Source organism: Protomyctophum bolini (assembly GCF_963924005.1).
Source record: "Protomyctophum bolini genome assembly, chromosome: 1".
Lineage (NCBI taxonomy): Eukaryota > Metazoa > Chordata > Actinopteri > Myctophiformes > Myctophidae > Protomyctophum > Protomyctophum bolini.
In genome coordinates, this window is record NC_137862.1 from 13,745,972 (window position 1) to 13,765,971 (window position 20,000).

Sequence of the window (20,000 nt, forward strand, 5' to 3'; positions counted from 1 at the left end):
AACCTGCAATTTATAACGCCTCCACTGTAGTCTCCTATTCCAGGGATGTACCAAGGGCCCTTAAGACGCTATTGATTTTTATTTGATTAAACGTCTTGCTGGTTTGCAGCAAATTAGCAAGAGTTTAATCAAATTGCAATCGATACCTACTTAATAAACCCCTCCCACACATGCACACACACACACACACACACACGGCACGCAGCCACGCACACACAAACGCATGCACGCACGCACGCACACACGCATGCACGCACGCACACACACACACACACACACACACACACACATACTCTCTCACACACACACACACACACACACACACACACATTCACATGCATTTTTCACAGAACCTAAAGTTAAATTCACCAGTGAATAGTTCTCCAGGAGCATGTATCACGATGACATTTTGTGGAAGAGGGACAGCACTTCATGTTTTAATGGGCTCCATTTGCTAACTGTGTCTGTGTCCATTTGCTAACTGTGTCTGGGTCCATTTGTTAACTTTGTCTGGATCCATTCTGTGTGGTTTATATTCTATTCACATTGTGCCAAAACAAGACTAAACCAAATAATGAACTGCTTTGAGGCTGTGTGCTAATGTTAGCACTAATGTTGCTAACTGATTTGGGGCGGTGTTAGCACACAGCCACCCACCATACTGGTCGTCCAAATTTTATACGGCCATTGTACCAAATCAATGTTTCCGAGATATTTTTTTTTTCACTGCATCAGGCAGACCGGCACCGCCTCAGTGAATTTTGAGGCTTTGAAAATGAAAAAGTTAGTCAGATGTTTAGGACATGGAAAGTAATGTTGTTCATGTAATTCAGTGAGATGTCATTACATTATATCTATTAAGCATCCCCAGTGGTGCACATCAGCATTTATGTCTGAAGAAGCAACGTGCCTTCCATACTAAAACTTTCCCATGTCCGAACTGTCGATGGTTGCTTTGAAAAACGAGTATGTATGTAGCATGTGTAGTATTGTATGAGGAATAAGAAATATTACAATAATACTATATTAGATATTTTTACATCATTCTATATCTAAACGGATAGTCATTTATTTTCATGGTTAACCTCACACCCGCCCTATACAGTGCATCTCTTTGTAACACTAAAAATACTTTCTATTCCTGAAAATATATATTTTATGGAGCCCCCCTGAACATTTAAGGATCTCTCTGTTGTAAACTAGAGTGAATATTAGAGGTATGGGACTCTTACAATGAGGTGCATGAAATGCACCAGACTGCATCACGTTTTCCTGATCAAATTCACACATGGGACCACACGAAACCTCCGGAAAGTTATAGTTCGCCCTCGACAACCCCCACTCTCATGAAAGCCATCAATCATTTTTATTGACCATCTGCAAGAAGGCCTTTCGAAAACAGTAAAGTATCACTTTTGACACTACCGCCAAAAAGGGAATGTGTGCATGTGTGTCCTCCACACACATGCACACATGAAAGGCTTATTTTAACCAAAAGAATTACACAAAAAAACTCCAAAACTAATTTGAATCACAGATTGAATGGTCTCTACACAACATAGTCAAACGCCACAAGAATCGAAGTATATCGAAATGAAAACAGCAACATTGACTTTGTATCGTATCGTTTTGCAATGCAAATAATCAGTATTGAATCGTTTTGCTATGCAAATAATTGTATGAATAATCAATACTACATTTTTGTGCATGGTATTTAGCAATTTTTAGAAGAAAAAAAATAAAAAGAGGGGTTTAATTACTTTGTTTAAAATAATGTCAATGTATTTGAAATAGTTACTGTATCTGCCTCCCCCTGGCCAGCCGAGGCGCCTGATGGAGGGGAAAGGAACTGGTTGGAATAACGTGTTATTCCATGCGCTACGTCCAACCAGGGAAACCCCCCCTGTCAGGTGTAAAGGAGCAACTTGGACACTCATGCATGAAGGAAGCATGAGTTCAAGTCCGTTGCTCTCCCCAGGTTGTCGGAGGGTGTGTAAAGAGCCCAGGAGCACATCAGATAATTGACACAGGGGTGAAAAATGGGTTACAAAATCGTGGGATAAAAAATAAATATATATATATATTTTTAAATCATTCAATCGGATCGGATCAGATCTCCATAATAAACCAATATCGTCCATGTATCGTATCGTCAACCTATATATCGTGATACGTATCGTATCGCTGTTAACATGTATTGTTACACATATGCATGAGTGTCCAAGACAAGTTGTTCCTTTACACCTGACAGGGGGAGTTTCCCTGGTTGGATGTAGCGTGTGGAAGAAACAGGTTATTCCGACCAGTTCCTTTCCCCTCAATCAGGCGCCCCGGCTGGCCAGGGGGAGGCAGTTTAGAGACCAGGATTACTGCATGTTTTTGTGAGGGTACCTACCCTAGGGGATACGGGGGGGACAACATGCAAACTGAAACTCCATACATCCATACGCCCTTTCGCCAGCGGGAATCGAACCCAGGACCGTCTATATAGCTGTGAGGCGACAGCACTACCGACTGTGCCACCGTGCCCCACATATAACTATACCTTTCAATCTTGGGAACGTCTTTGTTGCTATGTACAGTATATAGCCAACATGTGTTATTTACATTTTTGTTTTTCAGAAAACTTAAGGCGTTTTTTGTTTTTGTTTCTGCCGGACAGTGACGACGATTAGCAATGAAATGTAAGCCCTTTTAACACCAGATGCTCACCAACATACTGACAGAATATATTGTATTGTAGGCTGACCGGTGTCCTTCTCAGGCGTGGATGTGGTTGGAGCCTTGAGGTCAGGCCATCAGTAATTGGGCTGTGTGGTTAACCACATAAAAAGCCTATATCCATTATGACGGGCAGTGCTTAGATATTCAGTCATTCTATTCTGTGTGTGTGTGTGTGTGTGTGTGTGTGTGTGTGTGTGTGTGTGTGTGTGTGTGTGTGTGTGTGTGTGTGTGTGTGTGTGTGTGTGTGTGTGTGTGTTTGTGCGCGTGTGTGCGTGCGTGCGTGCATGTGTGTGTGCGTTATAAACTATATTAGCGAAAGGAGACAAATGGGACAAAAATGGCACACATGGGAATGACATCATTAGGTGATCATTGTGTGTGTGTGTGTGTGTGTGTGTGTGTGTGTGTGTGTGTGTGTGTGTGTGTGTGTGTGTGTGTGTGTGTGTGTGTGTGTGTGTGTGTGTGTGTGTGTGTGTGTGTGTGTGTGTGTGTGTGTGTGTGTGTGTGTGTGTGTGTGTGTGTGTGTGTGTGTGTGTGTGTGTGTGTGTGTGTGTGTGTGTGTGTGCGTGCGCGCGTGCGTGCGTGCGTGCGCGCGCGCGCGTGCGTGTGTGTGTGTGTGTGCGCGTGCGTGTGCACGTGGATGTAAAGTTATTTCTCATTTCTCAACTGTTCAGCACTGGATCTACAGATAAGGTCCAACAATAGTATTTGAACATATCCATTTGTCTTTCATGTACTGTATAAAAACATATAATTCTGAATGATTGTATTAATTTTCTCAGGATAATTATGCCGGGAAAGAAATAGTCAATTAATTGGAAAGTTTAATTATCCTTGGACTATTACTCTACATACAAACTTTTAGTTTGGAACAGCTTGAATACATTTAGACCAAATTCTCATGTTGTACACATTGTTAATTAATCCATTTGTAACTCGATCAGAGCATGTACAAATGTAACCAAGTGGACAGGGTTGGGTCCATATTTGGTCACATTTACACTGGTGATTAGGGTTAGGGTTAGTGTGATTTTACTAAGGTCGCATTCACACCTAATACTTCGGTAGAATTACAATTTACAATTTACAATTTAGGCATTTAGCAGACGCTCTTAATCCAGAGCGACTTACATTAAGCAAGAACAAAAGCATGGGAATACATCACATAAAAGCATTTATCATGAAACATGCGTAAGCTAAGAAAGTAACAGTGGAATATCTATATAATGAAACTATACATATAAACTATACATATATACTACTATGCTATACATATGTACTATGGCGTGCTATGACTATATACAATGCAATTCTAGTGCTGTCTACATAACATGCTATAAGTCTGTTTCAAATGCTATCTAAGTCTACAGAAGTGCTATCTAAGGGCGTAGGGTAAGTGCTATGGGCCATGATGGAGTCTGAAAAGGTGGGTTTTCAGACTACGGCGGAAGATTGGGAGTGATGCTGCAGTTCTGACTGCCATGGGAAGTGCATTCCACAGTTTTGGAGCCAGGAGGGAGAAGAGTTTGGGACGTGTGGAGCGTTGTCCCGGCGTTTTTAGTGAGGGTACTTCCAGCTTCCCTGCGTTGGCTGATCTGAGTGCGCGGGAGGGTTTGTAGGGTTCAATCATACTTGCAAGATATGGGGGAGCCATACCTTTGGTTGCTTTGAATGCCAGCATCTTTTGTATTCTGTGCGGGCAGCGACCGGGAGCCAGTGGAGGGAGCGGAGCAGGGGGGAGACATGTGAGAATTTTGGCTGGTTGAAGACCAAGCGAGCTGCGGCATTTTGGATCAGCTGGAGAAGCTTAAGTGCACATGCTGGTAGGCCAGTAAGGAGGGAGTTACAATAGTCGAGTTTTGACAAGACTGTTGTCTGGATTAGGAGCTGGGCTGATTCCTGGGTGAGGAACGGTCTAATTCGTCGTATGTTATAGAGTGTGAACCTACAGGATCGAGTGACAGCTGTGATGTGAGCTTTGAACGAGAGCTCACTGTCCAGGACAACACCAAGATGTGTGTGTGTGTGTGTGTGTGTGTGTGTGTGTGCACGCCGTATATCTATTCTACGTCCGAGCATATATGGTAACACCCCGCCTGTCTCTGATTGGCCTACCAACACTACAGAATACAGCTGGTCTCACCAGACTGTCCTCCACCTCCGTCCGAGGTGGGAAATTAATATAAAAGTACAAGATAATGACAGCTTGGCACGTGCGACAGTAACTTGTAACTTTTATTTTTGTAGAAGAGGCAAACTAATATTGATTATGCCGTTTGCTTTGATTGATTGATTGATTGATTGATTGAACACGTATGTGTATGATTTGATTTGGGTGTGTTCTAAATTAAAGTGTTAGTGTTGATTATCGTGTATTAATCTAATTATAGTAAACTAATACTATTATACTAAAAATGATAAAGATCAAGGGAAAAGAGACCTTTTTACACTACAATAATGTTTCAAGTTTACACTGTACACATGTAAAATAAACAGCATAAACAATATATTAGTTTGCCTCTTCTACAAAACATAAAAGTACATACGCGTGTACTGTGTTTTGGGCATGTGGAGGCACAGCGCAGACAGCAGCACAAAATTAATCCGACCTCTGTTTACAAGTTTATGAAGAAAAGTTCCCACTCCCTCCCCACACAGTGACAGCAGTGACAACACATGTTTACGCACAGACGGACTGAATATTCTGTACACTACAGTGTTTCCTTAAGCAATTGATTAATGTACTCCTCCTCATATTTCAATGAGGGATTCAGTCTCCTACTCTCCTTATTTGCCCATGTCTATCCACGGTTAAATGGGACATCTTTGCGCTGCGTAAAATGAATATCCCTTCTCCGTCTCCAACTGTGTTTAGCTTAATTTATTTTATTTGCTGTGGATTGCATTCCCACCTGCAAGCGAAGCGAAACCCCCGTTTTTTGGCGGAGTAGAATGCGGTTCTTTGATGCGCATTAGGATTCGAATGAGGCTTCACACCTGCCATACGAAGTGCACTTTCCGCCAATGTGCAGCAGGATTCGTTTTAATCACAGTAAAGCTTTCTGGTGTGAAGGCGAGTGTCAAGTGTCAATGGTCAAAAACTCACTTGGTATGTATGAAAAATTTAAAATATTTTGAAAATATCTGATCTATAAGCTCTTCAACGCGTCACAAATCGACGTATTGTCGCAAATTGCCAAAGCCTATAGGTCTGAAGGGGTTTTGTAATAATCATCTACAAAGTAAGTAACTAGTCAATCAAGTTTTCAAATAATTGTAGGAGTGGAGTTAAAGTATAATATTTCATTATATTTGCCTCTGAGATGTACAGTAGTGCATGGAGTAGAAGTAAAATTATTGAAAATTGGAAGTACTCCATTAAGGTAAAAACAAATACTTCAAACTTGTACTTTGTTTCTTTACAACTGTTTTAAGCCATATACTGTAAGCTTTGTATTTGATCTTGCACTCAACTCATAATTATCTGCAAATCGTCACCATAACATGGATTATGTGTCTTTCTTGCCCATTGAAATCCTTATTGGTAAATCTGTCTGTTGTCTCTGCCATCTTGCTGGTCCTTCTCAGGTCTCCATAATGACTTGCTCTGCCAGAACTCCTCAGTGTCAGATTAACAGTCTATAAACCCCATTTCTCGCCTGGTCCATAGCTAGTAAACACAATTCATCATAATCCCTGTGAATTTAACTAAAGCTGTCTGCACCATAATGAGGGTTCGATGTAATTCATTAATTGTGCTATGCATGTTCCGTGGCTACAAAATTGGAAACGGTGAATATTGATATGACAATCGACAGATATCACAATGCGTTTGTAATGTGATCTCAGCTTCGGACCTCGTTTTCACATAATCATGGCGCGATCATGTGATTTATTCTGTTTTCACTGCTTGGCTTGTACTTATGTGTTCCTAATAATCAATTAATTAAATATACAATTGCCATTGCAGTGTAAAGACTACTCTTTTTTTTTTTTGTACCAAATATCCATTCCTTCTTCCCCAGAAATCTCTTGAGCTGAAAATCGTAACCATTTTAATTGTAATGCATAATAAACACAAGTTAATTTGTATTGGTTGCACTGATGTTGAATCATTACTGGCAATAGGGTCCCAATCCATATTGACACATGTTTTGTGAAGAAAACATCACAGTACCGTGAAAATGAGCTCCATCAATGATGGAACTTATACGCAAAAACTAATTCCACCTAATCCTTCACACCTGTAAACCAGTGATTTGACACACACACACACACAACTATTAGGAACCATTTTTGGTGTGTGTGTGTGAGAGAGAGGGAGGAGATGAAGAAAAGTGCGTGCATTGCTATCGTGCCTATTTTCTCTCTTTCGCTCGTGTTTTTTCTTCTCCTCCGCCGACAGTATAAAAGCCAACCTCAATTTGTGTCAAACACCGTTTTAAGACCTTGGGATTAAAGCTATAAAGTGGCGTCTGTCAGTGGCCCTCCGTCGCCCATGGGCCCCCACTTTCCAATTCCAGACCCCCCCCCCCCCACCCCCCCCCGCCATGTGCCCCACCTCACCCTAACATCTGAGAGCCAACGTGTTGTGCTGCTGTTGGGTATCATCTCTCATCATGTTAACCCATTTAGGCCTGGGAAAAAAAAGTATTGTCGTATCTATGTTTCTAGGCCTATATCACTCAATATTTCATGTCAAGGACCCCAAAAATGATCTGTAATTGGCCTCCGACCCCATCTGAAAATATGTTGTTCCAGGGACCGCCCCCCCCCCCCACCAGAAGCAAAGATTTTAGTTAAAAACGTTCGTTCTGAAAAAATATATTCCAAATTTGAGGCACATTTTCACGATTCTTCTAAAATAGCAGATCTACAAGCTCGTAGTGCGCCACTCGGTGGCGCGCTATGAGCTTGTAGATCTGCTATTTCTCAATAGCTAAATTATAACACAATGTTTAAAACACCAAAAGGGGTTCCCGCCCAAAATGGGTTAACATCTGAGAGCCAACGTGTCGTGCCGCTGTTGGGTATCCTCTGTCATCATGTCACGTCAGCGGGACCGGACGGACGGGCAGCCGTCACAGGAGGGCTGACAGCGATGACTCACGTCAGGAGCGCTTCATCCGTGGCTGGGACCGATTGAAGCTGACTCCACGCCTCTCTCAGCCAAAATTGGATATCCATCCCAATGTGCATCATATCAGCGTGTGCGCACGTATGTGTGTGTGTGTGTGTGTGTGTGTGTGTGTGTGTGCGTGTGTGTGTGTGTGTGTGTGTGTGTGTGTGTGTGTGTGTGTGAGGGGGGGGAGGCAGGTTGAGAAAACGAGATTTGGCAGCATTATGATGAAGACAGGGCGGTGTGTTAAAGACTCCTCTGTGACGGGACAAGACGGGAAATAGGAAGGGAAAACTCTGACGTTTGATATCTCATACCAGACACAGGATGAAGTCTGAGTACTCCAGGGAACGTATACTGCGCGTGGGCCCCCAAATATTTGGCAATGGCAAACACTACGAGATTAATGCTAATATTACGGAGCCTCTAAAGGGACAGGATTTTTATTTTATTTGTAGGAAAAAGATATATGGTGTGGCCACGACATAATAAAGTGTGCGCACAAGACCCTTAAGTTGTTCCCACAACATTATGAAGAAATGTGTGTTACAAAATTACATGGTAACCTTTCTTTAAAAACTGAAAAATATGTTTTCATTGTGATACCAAGGAATAGGAACTTTGGGTCCATTGATCATTAAAATAAACGATGCTCTGAAAATGCACGTGGCCCACCCAATAATCACTTAACAAAATGGTCAGATGAAGAGAAAAAAAGGTTGGCGGAGACCTTCTTCACTATAGCCAATACATACACGGTAACACAAATGTGCTAAAATAGTTCTACTTTTAATTTGCATTTATGATTTGAATTTTGGAAATGCAGCTGCTCGCAAAATACATCTGTCCCCCATATGAGCATCATGTTGAAATAATGAATATATGAGACACTGTCCTTGCACCATCATTACCCTTGCCGTCTATTATCTACTAAATTTAGGTTAAATCTAAACAGATGCCGTCTGTCAAACAGTGATTCGATACTGGAATTGACATGGAATGAGAGAAAGGCGGGAGAGAGAGAGAGAGAGAGAGAGAGAGAGACACTGACAGACAGATGACAATAAGGCCACCAGCCAGCTGTCAGCTCCCCAGCTGTCACTGTTCCTGCTTCCACCTCCCTCCTATCTTCCTCCTGTTTCCTTTTGGTCTGGACGCCTTCTGCCACTCCTTATCACTCAGGGGTTGGTTAATTCACCAGAGAGGCTGCACTGATAACCCCCCCCCCCCCCCCCTCTCTCTCTTTCTCGACAGACACGTCCCGTTGACAAGCAGTTTATAGTGTTGTCCTCAAACATGTGTCTGTCTGAGTGTGGGGCTGACATGGAGACTCACAGGGTGACGGACCAGTCTGGCCTTTGAATTAAGGCACGCTAGAGATACACTGATAAAGTGACACTGCTCATGCCAACATTTCCAGAGGAAGGGGGAGGAGAAGTAAAGATATGTGTGATGGAAGAGGAATAACTACAGAAGTATAGGGGAGAGGATGTATACACTTCCGGTTCACGACCCACAACTTATTTGCCTTCAAAATCAATGTACAGAATGAAAAGATCTCGGCAGGGGTGAAAACATTACTTAATTAATTAATTAATTAATACCTGGCATGTGTAAACACAGTCCACACTAGTACTAGTAGTGTATATAGTTTTGTGTTTTTATTTTAAAGTAGGGACGAGCTAACAAGCTAACAAGCTTCCAGTGGGCATTTCTCTGTAACTGTAACTGTAGTGTCACTGCACTCGCAAGGAGGAAAAAACAAGCTTTTCCTCTATGAACGTTACCTCGTCATCACATCCCACCCCACTACCAAATTCAAATTGCTCATAGTTTCATACTGTCTTGCAAGGAGTTATTTGAGTTGTGAAAATAACCAGGGGTACTGTATTTTATTAATGCATGTTACACCTAGAGTTGAAAATGAAGGCCACCCTGACCCAACTAATTACTGTAGCATCCATTTTAGGCCTGATCCGGCCCTAAAAAAGTGAAACACCAGTCAGCACCATATTCATAATAGATAAATACACAAACAGACAGAACATAATTATTATTTGTATTATTATAAAAAAGTATCTATACGTATTCTTTTCATGGAGCCCGAGGCCCGGCCCTGTCCAAGTATTTAACATACATTTTAGGACAAGCAGTATACGTACTGTATATACTGTTGTTACAGGATACAATAGGCTGTTTGTCTGCTGTTGCTAGTGCGTTGTGACAGGGTACAGACACAGTATATGGCTCTATGTCAGCTTTCTTTCTTTCTTTCTACCTTACTTATACTCAAAGCGTATGGTGTCTCTTGTCTCATCCTGCTCCACAGATACACGAGCCATGCAGGGTGATGACCCCCGACCCCCAATCTCAGCTTCTTCTCAGCTATGAGTCCATTCTCCTGTGACATGCTGTGGATGCTGGACCCTATAGAGCCTGCAGTAAACATCCAAGGCCATGAGTCAGAGTGAGCATATGGCAGCCAGGAAAATGAGTCTGGTCGGTGCCATTGATACTGGGAGGAAAGTACTGGCCACCTAGCCAGATGTATGGAGGCTGGAGATGACTGGAGAAGCCGCTGGAGGGCTCATACTAGAGAGACTCTTCATCCATGGGTTCCACAGTTTGACCCTGGCATCACTGATACAACTGAAGTCAAGTAGAAGATGGCTCATGGTAGGAACATTGTTTTTTTTGCTTCTTTGCTGCTGCTGCTGCTTGTGTTGTATGCTGTGTGCATACTAGTGTGATTCAAGCTGGCGTACTATTACTGTCATTTTGGGACCCTCGGTGGCAATGAAACATGTTCAGTAAGTTTCTGGCTCTGGAATTGAATGCTGATGTGAATCTACAGTTTGTATGTTGTGTTGTATCAGCCGTGGAAGGTGTGGGAACAAGATGTGGCTCTTCACTTCAATAATCCTATCAGTGAATTTGCTTTTGGTTCGAGCTAGAGGTTTTGGGCTTTGACCTAACAGCCATCAATTCCAAATGTTAATTTTCAATTGAAGACGTTGTGGTTGCTGAGGTTCATTGTGAGTTGGCTGTATTGAGAGTGTTCCAGTGTTTCCCCTAGCCAGAACCTGATACTGTGGCGGGAGCTTTGATGCGTGCACGCACAGTGCATGTGTCGGACCCACACTCACTCAACGTTTACATTTTAATTTCATGGCTAGCAAGCTAAAAGCTAACAAGACCATAACAAGGCGATCTACAGGATAACGCAACGTGGCCTGCTCTTCAAATGCTCCCGCATTACATTGTGGAATTTATCAGAGCTACAGCTGTGTGCGGGTCCTTTTTCAATATGCAAATCTCTACGGAATGCTTTAGTCAGACAAGTCGTTACGCACACACGCTACATGGATCTGTACAGTAGCTCACCCTGTGTGTTTAGTGGCAACAGATGGAAATGTAATTCACCTCTCCCAGCAGAAGTGATCGCGTCGCCATTCTCATGCAAAGGTAACATTTGGTTTTAAAATGGGTTTCTTGCCTTTTCCATTATTTTATTGAGAAGTCTGGGCTCCTCTAGTCATCATGCAGATATATAGGTTAACGCCGTTGTGACATTTTACCAAAAGGCCACCCCGGGTGCCCTTCTCCCCCATATGAATAATTGAAAGCAAAATTCTGGTTATTACAGCGACTCCCCCCCCCCGCCCACACACACCCACACCCACACACGCACACATGCGCGCACACAAACACACACACATGCACACACACACACACACACATGTGCACACGCATGCATGCACATACACCTGAAAAGGAAAGGAAAGGAAACAGAAAGGAAAGGAAAGGAAACTAATTATCTAATCTGGTTTGGCATATTAACGTGAGGAGGTTATTATGCTCTTGTCACAACATTATTCAGGCATTTGTTGTTAGACATTAAACACTCGTTGAAAGCATGAGGTCAAGTCATCGCCCTGACTGCCATCACAATGCTTCTTCAGCTATGGCAACGTATGGACTAGCTCACAATTCAGAACTGAGAATAGACAATCATGGAATCTTATACAAAGAAATTATAAATCTATAGCCTACCCTCAGTCAACACTGTCAACACAGTGCAGAGCCTACAGACAGTGTGGGCATGACGTTAAACTGACCCGCTGTAACTACCATCGTCAATATATTATTCAGGTCGTTAAGAGGAAGCAATCTGATTGGTTGAAACGGTTTCTAGCCGTTGATCAAACCAGCACTGTTCACCACCTAATCAAAACAAATAATTCAGCCGCTCTGTTTTCCCAGAGCGCTAGCAAACTCGGTGTCTAGGCTAGCTAGTTTCTTTGGACATTTGTGGTCGTAGTGACTACATCTGTCATTCAAAAAATATATTTTCTTAGTTTTAAGGGTAACTGTTGCTTGCGGAACTCGACTCCGTCTCGTTCCCCTACCGCATCACTGTCGTGGCAATAATCACGTTAAACAACACCCTCTTGTGTAATATTGCTTAATTATTATTCAAGTATTTTTATCGTCAATGTAGGGGCAGTCGATGCATTAGTTTTGCAATTTTCTGTGTACTATGTAGCTATAGCTTGCATACAAGAAGGCACTCCTAACCGATGGAATCTACCAACAACTGACGCTATACCTGACGGCCCCTCCCGTTAACAGCGGCAATAGAGAGAGGCAATAGACTCGGCCACATTCCAGCGGTGTGTGCATGCGTGCAAGCGTGCGTGAGACCAACAGTGTCCATGATCTCATGCATTGGACAAGTAAGCTTCAAGGATGTGGTTCATGATGACCTTTCAGTTTAACATACATGACTGAGACGGTGACTACATTCTCTCTCTCTCTCGCTCTCTCCTCAAATATCCCCCTCTCTCTCTCTTTGCATTTTGAGCACTCACACACACAGTAGTCATCTGCTCTGATTCCCTCTGACACGATAAGAGAGGAGGAGAGAGAACTAGACGCGTCTCGCGGCCTCACGCACGCGTCGCTCTCCCCATCTGATCAGTGCATTAAGCGCATGCCTTTCGCCCCGGCGTGTAGCATGCCGCCGCAGGGCTCAGCTCCAGGTTTCTACTTCTGTGGTCAGTCCATTCCCATCTCGTCGCTCCCCGACTGTCTCCGCCGCCCGCCTTCTGCCTAATGAAGCCGACGCACCGCTTGGCCTCCTTAAGTCTGCCTGCATTTGACAATAATGTGACACGGTAACATCCGCTGCGATTGTTTTCCCCCCCACACACACACACTCTCATGATGAATAATATATACTCACCGCCATATAAACAGCACATTATGAGAATGAGCGCTGTGTGTGTGTGTGTGTGTGTGTGTGTGTGTGTGTGTGTGTGTGTGTGTGTGTGTGTGTGTGTGTGTGTGTGTGTGTGTGTGTGTGTGTGTGTGTGTGTGTGTGTGTGTGTGTGTGTGTGTGTGTGTGTGTGTGTGTGTGTGTGTGTGTGTGTGTGTGTGTGTGCGTGCGTGCGTGCGTGCGTGCGTGCGTGTGTGTGTGTGTGTGTGTGTGTGTGTGTGTGTGTGCATGCCTTGCTCCACGTGTACCTTTCGTGTGCATATATACCTTTTGTGTGCTTGAATTAATTAAACATGAATATATGCACGTTTGTGCTGTTCTGAGCGACAGTGAAGGTAAAATAAATAGGTTATTGATGAATAATTGACCAGCCTGGTGTTGGCGTTCTGGAGGGCCTCGCTCATGTAACGTGTCCACGAGGGTCGTCTCCCGGGCGCTCTTCTTGTCTCCTGACAGGCGTGTTGCCGGGAGATTAAGGCGCATTACGACGAGGCGCTAAAGCAAGTCTTTCCCGGGCGGTAAACTCTAGATGAAGCCTTTCGGGGCCTGACAGACAGGGGTTTCACAGGGACGCACGCCGCAATACCAGCGAATCAGCTTCAAAATACGTTCAGGTTTCACGCCGCATTTGCAAGGTTGTCAAATCCTGAAGTTTTAATTCAGGTCCGAGAGAGCATAAATTAAAGCATCGTATACGTGTATCGGGTCCATTTAGTTACATTTGGACACTTTCACAGTTAATGTTAAAAATTAAGTTTACTGTGTCAGTTCAGTTCAGTTCTGGAATTGGGGCTCAGTGTGCGTGCGTGTGTGTGTGTGTGTGCGTGCATGCGTGCGTGCGTGCCTGGCCTGCGTACGTGATACTGTAAATCACTCTGGATTAAGAGCGTCTGTTAAATGCCTTAATTGTAAATGTACATATGTATACATGCATGCATATACAGCAGGAGTGCATATGTGTCAGAAACGGCTTAATAATTATGACTGGCGCACACACACACACGCACACACACACACACACACACACACACGCGCGCGCACACGCACACACACACGTACACATACACACACACACACACAGTCACACACACATACACACACACACACACACACACACACACACACACACACACACACACACACACACACACGTCATGCAGACAGTGTGAGTTTATCCTTCAGTGTTTGACCGTAGTAAAGGGGCTGCCAGTCATGTCCAGACAGACTCATAAATCCAGCGGGAGAGGAAGTTAAAGGAGCCCATTACTTTTAGATCTCTGTCCCTCTAATCAGTCACATAAACTTTCACCTTCCAATTCCACCATCGGTTTACTGGGGTACACTGTGTGTGTGTGTGTGTGTGTGTGTGTGTGTGTGTGTGTGTGTGTGTGTGTGTGTGTGTGTGTGTGTGTGTGTGTGTGTGTGTGTGTGTGCGCAACACGCGTGTGTGTCTTTGTGTATGTGTAGGCTACATGTGTGTGTGTGTGTGTGTGTGTGTGTGTGTGTGTGTGTGTGCGTGCGTGCGTGCGTGCGTGCGTGCGTGCGTGCACTGCGTGCGTGCACTGCGTGCGTGCACTGCACGAGTGTGCGAGTGTGTGCATGTGTGCCTGCATACTGTATGTCTGTCTGAGTTCACCCTAACAGTCTTACCAGAGTGAAGGAGAAGGAATCAGGGACTGATTAACAAGTCCCTTAACAAGTATCTGGTGGACCCGACCTGCCCTTTACAATTCTCTACAGTCTCATGTGTGTCAGATCGTTGCAATAAAACGTTTTGGGGGCGTAGCGTATTTATCCACGCATCATGAACCCCTGCGTCCCTCTTCTGGGCCTGTCAAAATAGACCAACATTCTGCAAAAAAAATTGACAAATCTACTTTTTTACATTTTGTTTACATAGACTATAAAGTTACAAAATGTGGTATATAAGTATTTAATTTCATGACAAAAACACATAAAAAACCCTCCTAGTACAAAGGTCTAGCAATACAAGATTCTCTTCTCACTATTATAATTGTGCAACAATATTGAAGAGATTTGATGTAGAGGGGAAAAGGAGCTTTCCTTGTACAGACCCTTGGTGGACACCTACGGTAAGGGTCCTCATGTTCATGATGTTACACATTCCATGACGTAATTATTTGCAGGCTCTTCGTACAGAGTGAGATTCAATCATTTTCTTGTCGTTCTAATCATTGTTAAGTATAGAGCCGAGGCATATGGATTACTACTTCTTTGTATGTGTTATAGGATCACAGCTACTGTTTACTTACTTACGCCTGACACCCTTTCCAGGGTAAAGGCCGTCGACAAGGGACCTCCAGAGTTCTCGGTCACTGGGAGTTCTTTTCTATCTGCGACCAGGTGCCTCCCAGCCTCTTGGTGTCTGCCTGGAGATCCCTCCGCCAGGTGTTTTTGGGCCTGCCTCTGTTTCTCTTCCCCTGGGGGTTCCATGTCAGAGCCTGTCTGGTCGTATTTGACACTGGCTTGAGTAGTGTGTGCCCGATCCATCTCCATCTTCTTCGTCCGATTTCATCACAGCTACTGTAGATGCTTTGAAAACGTCAAATTTGACACATTCCGTAAGATTTGGAATAATAAGTTCTGATTGACAAGTCTGATTGGCGTTTCTTGTTGTCATTGTTGTACCTATAGTTTAACACATGCACAGGACAGGAAGGCATATACAGAATAGAGCACCCAAGTCTGATGTAATTTACAAATATCGTACCTACCTGGGTCAGAATTCTTTCAAAAAGCATCACCTGACGGAGAGAAAACTCTAATGTTACCACAAAATTTGTAAAATACAGAAAAACTTCTGTGACCCTGCAGGGGGATGAACGAGTGACGTCAGGACTTTTGGGCCTATCCTCTATAGAACAGACCCTGAGACCGTAATCAGTAGGGAGCAGTTAACGACTACGTGGAAATCTACTCGCCAAACAACATTCAATATTTTGGGCCAATTTCACTTGAATATAATTGGTATATCAGCCACATGTACAGCATAACCACAGCAGTGACACAGTAAAAACAACATGAACGTCACAAGTGGAGAAAAAAAAAGAAAATAAAGAGATGAAATGTGAGCCTTTTGGACACATGTGGCCCATCCATATCCCGTCTGTCATTGCCTTCTCATTAGGGTAATGTGATTTTGACGTCATGGCAGCAGCGAGCGGTGCGTCAGCTCATCCCCGCGCCAGATGCCTGATCTGGCGGTCTGGCTGAACGCGACCGATGAGGAAGCGTGTCATTTCGTACCGTCGTCTCCGATAGTATTTCTCACACATCAGACGTGCACAATATCCCACACAAGATGTACAGTATACAGTATGTATATGGAAATGCATGGCACATGGTCAATAAGTTGAGGCATTGAAGGACGTGAAAGAAAGTGACTGTTGACTTCTGTTTTGGACAATGCAAATCATGAGTACGGCTGTTTGACCTTTGCTCTTTCTTTATCATGTCATGTTTACAATATAAATGACATTTCAACATACACAGTACAATCCTTAGTATTAATGTAACTCTGCTGCTGTACAAATAGAACCAAATGGATCCATAACACATGTTTACAATATTGGAGTTACAAATCAATTTGCTCACTTTACTGTGTATAGGATGCTTAGCAGAGCCCTCTGATTCCTGAGCTGCCGCATGCAGCTTTAAGCACACTTCCAGGTGCATTGTACACACAGCATCCCAAAGGAGGGTGGCTTACTTCACACAATTAGAGTCCTAATGAGTAATTAATACATCTACAAAGACATTTAAAACATTTGTTTCACACCCTCAAATATGCAAGCATGTGTGCTACTGTGCTAGTGCACACAACATTATAGACCCTGTGAGATAAGCTCTTCCAAATTATATATTACTTAATATAGAATGTAGTGTGTATATTGTATAAGATATGCACTAAGAAGTGTATCATATTTCCTAGTTCTTATTTTCTTTTTCTTTTTACATTTCTCAAGGGCTCTGTCTCGACACTCAAATGGTGAAGATTTGGGTGCAGCAGCACCCAGCAGCCTGACAAATATTATTTGTAACACTTTACTTGAAATAGCGATCGTTTGAATGTAGTTGTGAAGATATCAAACAAACAATTTATCAGCCAGGTTCAATATGTCAGTGTGCTATTCCAGCTGACCAGCTGCAGTCATTGTTCCAGAAATGTTGAAATATAGGACAGCGTTGTGCTGTTTAAAAATGGACTTTACAGCATTTTTAGGACAAGTGTGAATGAAATGAAGATTCTACTTCTAACACTGAACTGAAAATACCGTACACTTACAAATTAAATGTTAATTTGACTCTGATCTCACCCATTGGTGTTGAAATCAGGGAAAACACACACACGCAGACCCACGCACGCACACATGCAAAAACACACTACATAGGCCTACTCTTCCACAAAGAGACATTCATGTGCATTAGGCCTATAGGCCAAACATCAAACTCCATTTTCCTCCTGCAGTCATGACAGCCCAACTTTCACATTTTGCTGTGAGCGTTCCTCTGTTTGTGATGAAGCTCAGCTTAAAGAAAAGCAATATTCTTGGTGTTGTTTTAACTTTTAAAGCTCTGCCACTGAGCGAACAGACACCAAATCCCCTGCACAACGACCGCCTACACCGCCACACGCGCATACACAATCACATGCACCCCCCCAACCCCCCTGAAATTAATTAGGGGAGACGTTTAACAAATTAAGTTTATTCATATTGTCTGCTCGCTACAACAGAATAAAATAATTTAAAAAGGGACTCCTGTACTTTTATAGTCCTATACTGTTAGCGCTAACAATGGCTGTCACAAAGTTGTTCTTTTCCTCCCACACGCACGCACGCACGCATGCGCACACACACTCACTCACACACACACACACACACACACACACACACACACACACACACACACACACACACACGCATGCATGCACACACTCACATGCCAGCCCCACCCCTCCATTTGCCAAGCGGGAAAGTGGTGGCACTATGGCAGCAGGGCTGGAGCTTGACTTTGTTAATCGTCAGACGACAGCTTAACAGCTTGCACGACCGTAATTAACGCCGCTTGAAATAAACGTGACGGTTTGTGGGGGGGCTGGCGGGTGCGGGGGTGTGGGTGGAAAGGGAGGGAGAAAGGAGAGGGAAAAAAAACGACGTGGTGGTTGTAAAAGTTGAAGAGAATTAAATAAATAATTCAGACAAAATGCCTCATCTGTCGACTGCCATCTCAGGTGCAGGGCCCACCTGACTGGTGCACCCCCCCCCCCCCCTCCCTCTCTCTTCCCCCCGCTCTCTCTCTCTCTCTCTCTCTCTCTCTCTCTCTCTTCCCCCGCTCTCTCTCTCTCTCTCTCTCTCTCTCTCTCTCTCTCTCTCTCTCTCTCTCTCTCTCTCTCTCTCTCTCTCTCTCTCTCTCTCTCTCTCTCTCTCTCTCTCGCGCTGCTCCTCTCGTTGGTGCCCTGACAGACAGCGGGCTGGTGTGTGGCAACGCGGCGCTGAATTATTCACGTCGCTGAAGAGGCCAGCGGTGACTTATAAAAGCCATTATTATGTTTAATAATGACTAATACACGTCTAAAGTGGGCTGGTGGAGAGGGGGGGGGGGGGGAGGACAACGCTGGGTGGCGTTTTGAGAGAGCCAAATGGACTGATTATCAGAAATCACCTCTGCGTTATCCTGCTCCGGGGGAGTGTAGGTTGTGTACTTAGGGGGCTTTGCCATGCATATTTATCATGGCCCTCGCAAATGGGCTTCCTATGACACTTAACGTCACTCCATTTTGAGCGGATGCTGATGTTTTAAAAAACAGTGTGCGTGACCCCAGCAGCAACTTTACGATTTAATGCACTCCCCCGTAATGTAATGCAATGTACTGTAAGGCTTGGGATGGTCAGAAGAGAAACATTGATGAGACAGACTATATACAGTAAGAGTAGCCTATAAACATTCAATGTTACAAAAAAAATCACACTGGGGTTATGTGCCCAGAGCACATAACACCTGGGTACAACCTAAATAAAACATCATTTGCAGTACCCTGGCTGTACAGTAATAGAACAAGTTCTATTCACATACTGTACACCCAGATTCACTGCCACTATGTTTTACGAGACAGGAATGCAGTGTGTTATTATTGTATAAAACAAAACCAGCCACAAGATGTATTTATATTGGCCAGATATACGTCTCACAATGCCAATGTTTAAATGCCCTTAACAAACATTAAAAGTCCATAGACTTGTCTGCCATATGACGTGATTTCAAAAGCCAGGCATTGAAGGGGCTAGCACCACTGAAAGATCGCAGGGATCATCATAATAATCAATCCTGTTAATTTTACATCTACGGGTGCCGGAATGAGATGATAAGAGCAGATCTTTTATATATTTACTGCGGCAGTAAATGAGGGATCATATTAGGGAGATCAACATGCATCAGTTTCCCTGATTGGCCAACACAACCTATCGGCTTCACGGATTGGCCAACCTTTGCTTGATGTTTGTACTGTACCAAAACATCCGCTGTGTAACATGTCCCGTGAATATCATTTAATCCACCCAAAACATACTTTTTGTAAGCTAGGATCATATCGTTTAGAGAAATGGCAAGCGCCAAAAGACGATTTTGGCGATAAATCAGTTAATGCACGAAAACAGTGCTTGATGGAAACGCACTTACTGTCTCTGTCCATCTCATCTCACTGCCTCTCCCCCCCATCGCTCTCTCTCTCTCTCTCTCTCTCTCTCTCTCTCTCTCTCTCTCCCCCCCATCGCTCTCTCTCTCTCCCCATCCGTCATAGGCCTAATACCAAGGACTCAGATATACTCTTTATTGAGGATGCTTCCTATTGTTATTTAT